We start from the raw sequence: 5,885 nt of genomic DNA on the forward strand, positions 1-5,885 counted from the left end.
GGTGCTAAGGTGCAGACTCTGGGAGAAGGAAGAGAGAGAGAGAGAGAGAGAGAGAGAGAGAGAGATTGACCAAAAGACAAAAAAATCAATCCATCAGTGCACCAGTGTATGCATCAAACACGTGTTATGCATTTCTTAGAGCTATAATGCATAACTTCTGTCGCACCACCCATCAGGAATTCCGAGTAATTACAAAGACACTGTGGGCGCATCTACATGAGGTAAGCCTTCCGTGATCACTCATGGATTTCATACCTGCTGCTGTACGTCCAGGTTTTTTTCTTAGCAGTAGAATTAACAACTGAAACATTTCTTTGGGCTCTTCTTGGGGATTTTTCTTGAGCTCCTGTGTCAGTCTCAGGGGGTGACACCAGTTTTGCTGCCATACCGATAAATACAGAGATAGTTTTGTGGAGCTGATTGGCTTCATCAACTTTGTGTCAACTCATTGGGGCGATGGTTTGAATGTAACTGACATTCATTTATATGGAAAAAGCTGAATCAAAAAAAAAATGCAATAGCCTATTTGTAACATTTACCCATGTGATACAAACCAGAGACAAAGAAGTTTGAGGAAAATAGAATTCAAACTTTTCTTTTAAATAGATTGAACATTGGACACTGAAGTGTAAACACTCCCGGAATACACTGTCTGAGCAGCACAGTGTGATGTAAGGCTGTGTGATGGATCTTCATGTGCGGCTCCACCAAAGACAGTCTTGTGTGCTATCCTGATAATGAGGCAGAACGCAGCAGGAAAGCATCCCATCAATACCCTCTCTCCCACAGTAGCTTACGCAACCACAGCCAGCCCTATAGTTAGTCATTACTTTTCCTGTGCTTCCCCCCCCCCCCCAATCATCTTCTGTTTCTCTGGTCTGTGTGCTGCGGGGACTGGTGTCATGGGTCTCTACCAAGCCTTTTACTGACACTGATTTGGGCTTCTGTGTGTGTGTGTGTGTGTGTGTGAGTATGCTTCTGCTCATTATAGTGAAAGGCCACAGAAGTGTACATGTGGGTTCAATCGCAGCATGACTCCACATTCCCTACTGTTCACCCATTGACAACCCATACTGTTGTCTATGAGCAATATCTGTGTACTGACAGATCAAAACTGACTGCTGCCATACCTATACAGTGCAGGTTGGATGGCTGCCTGAATCAATTCAACACATGCTCAAAAATGCACACAACCTTTCTCAAAATACACTCAAATTGCTTGGGTGCATCTAGACCTAAGTCATAAGAAATCCACTTTATTAAAAAGCCACAAATTATGAGCCACATATTTATTTCTTTGTTGTTGTTGATCTGGCGGCTCTCGTCAGCAGGTGTCTCTGACTGTTACCATGGAGACACGGCTCTTAGTTCAGAAGAATAAGCCTATAGGGGTAGGTGGGAGGAGGGGGGAATGGGGCACATTCTGAAGGCTAAAAAACAGTCCTCATTTTTGTGAAACTTTGTACCTCAAGTTAGACCTATTTAAGGGATTATTGGTGGATTGTTTGCGCATGGAATCAATGGTGAGCAAGAAAACAGGTACAGGTAAGTATTGCAGAAACTTCCTACCGTGCAAATTCTAACTGTTTGGTAACCATGATAATTTAGGACAATAGCCATTACTGTTAAGGTTCACAATGGCAGGCAGGCAAGCAGAACCCAAACAGAGACAGCTTCAGGCAAAGGATAATTGATTCTCCTCAAAATGACAAAAAAAAAAAGCCAAAAGGCAAAAAAGCAAGGAATCGAAAGACACAGGCAACGCACATAAGCCAAGACTCACCAACGAACCAAACCACAATGCAAAGACAAAGAACAAAGGATCGACAAGGGGTATATATCAGTGATTCTTGAGAAGTGGGACAAAACAGGGTGCAATGTTGAAAAAATACAAACCCTATGTTTAGGCAAATTAAATGACATGTATGTATCCAACATATACTAAGCTACTGAGCTAAGCTTAGACACAACCTCCCAGCTTTGGTCCTTTTTATCAAAATGGGTTTTTTACCTTGTAATTTCTTATTTTGTGTCAACACCGTCAGACACCAAAAACACAAATTAATTTCCCCTCCATTTATGCTAGACCCATGAGATGTATTATGATGAAGTATTCACCAAGACTGACATATATAGGCCACAAAAAATATTTTCAAAATGTATATGAATATGCATTTTTTATATCGATTTTCCTCTATGTTCTTTAGTTGAACTGTGTAATAGAATTTTTACTTTAAAATGAACAGCAATCAAGATGTGTTTCAAATTTCAAAACACATTCTCATGTTAGGTGACGGGTTAGATTTTCACATATGACCAACCATTCCTCAACTATTAAATATCATTATGTATTGTTATCAAAATAATATAAATCTGACTGAGTTGACACATATCTGACGGAGTGGACAAGTATATCTGACAGAGTTGACAAGTATATCTAATGAATTTGACATATCGGACGATGGTGACAAAAACCCAGATAACCATCAAATACGATATATAGAATAATCAATAACGGTGATTTTATAACAGCATAGTATTGGTTGAGCGTTAAAGCTGGGGTGGAGGATTTGGGAAGAAAATGGCAGTTGGGATAGAGATTCGAATCTTCAACCGCTCCACTTGTTCTCTTTGGTCCCTCCCCTATGGTCACTCCCTGACACGCTCTACACCAACAAAGTTGTGCCAAAGTGAATGGACAGTCCCAACAGCCAATAAGAACAGAGAATCGAAGCCTCGCTCTGATTGGTCAAAGTGTACAGCTCATGTTAAAGGGAAAATTCGCCGATTTTCAACCTTAACTCATCTACCATAATATCCTTTGGGTTGCATTATATCCCCGTGTATTTTTTCAACATCGTCCGTTTCGCGGGGGCCGAGCTTCAAAAATCCATTCACCGGTGACGTTTCTGTGACGTTTCCGTGTCAAGGAAGAGCTCGTGCAGACTACAGACTCTTGGAGCCGAGCTCACCAACCCCCCTCTCTGTGAATCCAGGGGGCGGGCTCTAAAAGCACGTGCGAACCAAAACAAACCGTCTGTCCATGCCCATGGTCCGTGACAGTTTACTTGTATCATTTCCTGCATTGAAAATTGCATCTTTTCACACGGGCACAGACGATATGGATGAGGATACTTTAAAAAGTGTGTTGGCTGACTGGAATGAACCAGCAGGGTATTTAGTTGGGCCAGAGAAGCCTACACTGCTGAAGAAATTCAGCGAGGAAATACAGTATGCAGAGAGGCCGAGGCTGCAGCTGTTTCAGCCTTGGTTAGGGTTAGCCTTGTAAGACAATACAACTGGACCACCATTAGAAACCGAGAGACATTTTCAATATCCCAAAAATAATTTGGAAAAGACAACAAATACCAGCAAGACCGGGAGGGCAGATGATCATTGAGTGAGTAACATTATTTTTTTCTAGCATGTTGTAACGTTATCTTTGTCACATTGTGTTGTCTGAGCCATTGCACTGATGTTGCACTTAGCATGTCTATAGCACTTTTCAGAAGAACCCTTTACAACAGGTCAAATAAAATGACCAGTCTTTTGTTCTTACATTGGCTGCTATTGTTACATTATAGCTTTGTGGAGAGTAACCACTTGTTTTGTGTTTTAATTTCTTTAGACATAATCGACTTGTCACACGTCGGTTCTTGATTGAGTGGGTGCTCCAAAGGGGAGATACTTGGCAAGGGGACCGCATCGTCTTACCTGATTGTGTCATACAGCGCATCAGAGCCAAATATCCATCTCCAAATGGTCACTACAGGCGACAGGCTGAAGAAGACGCTACGTAGAAGCTACGGATGAGCTATGATCAAATATTTTGACCTGTAAATACTGCTGCTAACTATGGACACTGATTGAGATTTAATCATGTGAAAATGTGTCAATTCTCCTTGACTGTATTTACAAATAAAAATAATTTTGTATAAACATGATTGTTTTTTGTCATTGCATAGGTAACCATTTTAATACATAGGTTTGACTTATCAACTAAAAGTGAAATAGTTTCAGAGAATCAAACACTTTATAAGGCATAGATAGAGTTTAATATAACAAGCAAGTAAAACAGTGTGCATTATTCTACACACAACTGTAAAGTATGTACATATACAAATGTAAAAAAGAAAAATAACATTTTCAAAAGCTTTGAGTTTCCAGTGTGTTGGGAAAAACAATTGTAGCATAATGCTTCCTTCGTCAAGTTACTGTTGAAATATTGAGTGATGTTTAGCAGCAGCTTCTTCTGTAGTTGGTTTTGGACATGTTGTGAGGGAGGGCAGGCTGAGGGAGCTGTAGTGATGATGTCAGCACTTTGCAGGCAGCAGTCCCTTCTTCATGTGATGACGAGTTCTACGAGGGATGCTCTGAAGTGGTGCGTGTGTGCGGGATGTAAACAGTCTTCACAACAGAGTGCGTGGTCCTCGGACAATACACCATCTTCCTTTGGACCTCACCTGAAATGACAAATTATGATTGTATCACAAGGCCAGCACTGAAGAGATGACAAAAGAAAAATCAATGTGTTATACTGTAAAGATAATGTTGCTGTTGCAATAAATATATAAAACAGACAAACCACTATGTAACCATAGATAGGTCAGTCAGTTAGTGCACTAACACAATAGTAGTCTTTTGTCTAAGAAGACATCATGTTTATATTAGCAGCCAAGCATACTGTATGCCAGGGTGTGGCTATGCATTTGCATTAGGAAGAGCCAAGACGACACAAGACTAGGGACATCAGTGCTAATCACCCAGCCATCACCATCAGCATAGCAATTGTTTATGGTTTTGGAAAGCTGATCATTTTAACGACATCGCTAATAACCATGCACATGGAAAACAAACACACAGTCACACACAAACAGTCTTGCAAATGCAACTAAATCTTCCTCAAGGATACACAGAGGGGCCTACTGCCCCCCTCACGAGTTCACTTCTAACTTTAGCTTAGCGGCTAAGGTAACTTGGCTACAGCTACAACCGGTAGACTAATTCCTCCTTGCCCCATCTATCAGCCTTACACCGGGACACAATATTCAACAGCGGTGTGGGCAGCACAGTTATTAATGTAGGGGAAACACTGATACTAACTACAGTAGGCTACTATGCAATTTAGCTCACGTTAGCTTACCTTTATTCGGATTCTTTTTCCCGGGGCTGGGGCTATGCATCACGCCGGTGAATAGGCAACAGGTAGGGCCTAGTATCTTCAGCTTACGCTTACTCCTGCTTCTTTTCTGTTTCCTAAAGTTGGCGCATCTAGGCACATTATAGGACGGCATGTTTTCTTTGTGGTAGTAGTCCAACAGTGAAATAATACGAAGCGCGCTATTACTGTACTGCTTACACGGGTCAGGTCCGTGCTGTGTTTATGTCACCATGGTAACGCGAGCAGCTCGGAATCTGGGCAGGCTGCAGAGCGTACCCCCCCCGCGCAATGCATCCTGGGGCCTGTAGGAACTGTAAAAACGGCTACGTCAGCCCCGCGTCATCAGTTTAAATCCGAAATCATTGTGCTCTCTGCCAATTCGGATCAATTTTTGGGGGGCTTTTTTCAATAGACTACTAATATACTCGGCCCTGATATACCATTCACATGAAAATGGGCGAATTTTCCCTTTAACTTTGACCAATCAGAAATCACATACCTCAGCTTTAATTCAAGATTCACATTCTTTCAATCAGATTTGCTCTAACAGACTCACACCAAATCGCCTCATTTTGTACTGTACTTTTTTAAGAATCAACCATGACAAAAAAAGATTGTGAGAGTTTCCATAAATACAGTATTAGAAAAATTAAACCCTATTTCTATATTTAATATAATTATAATAACTTGAAAACTACCCAAATATGATGCCTTCACATTGATG

General features: G+C 41.1%; 1 long non-coding RNA gene across 1 annotated transcript; it reads right to left on the minus strand.

Annotated features, from left to right (window-relative positions):
- Positions 1–4,032: 4,032 nt before the first annotated feature.
- LOC307249804 lies at positions 4,033–5,581 on the minus strand. The gene is made up of 2 exons (XR_013844847.1): positions 5,144–5,581; positions 4,033–4,463 (listed from the first exon to the last, which is right to left on the minus strand). It is a non-coding gene; the product is annotated as an uncharacterized lncRNA (long non-coding RNA).
- Between the last annotated feature and the right edge of the window lie 304 nt (positions 5,582–5,885).

This window comes from Ammodytes marinus (assembly GCF_949987685.1).
Source record: "Ammodytes marinus genome assembly, chromosome: 4".
Classification (NCBI taxonomy): domain Eukaryota; kingdom Metazoa; phylum Chordata; class Actinopteri; order Uranoscopiformes; family Ammodytidae; genus Ammodytes; species Ammodytes marinus.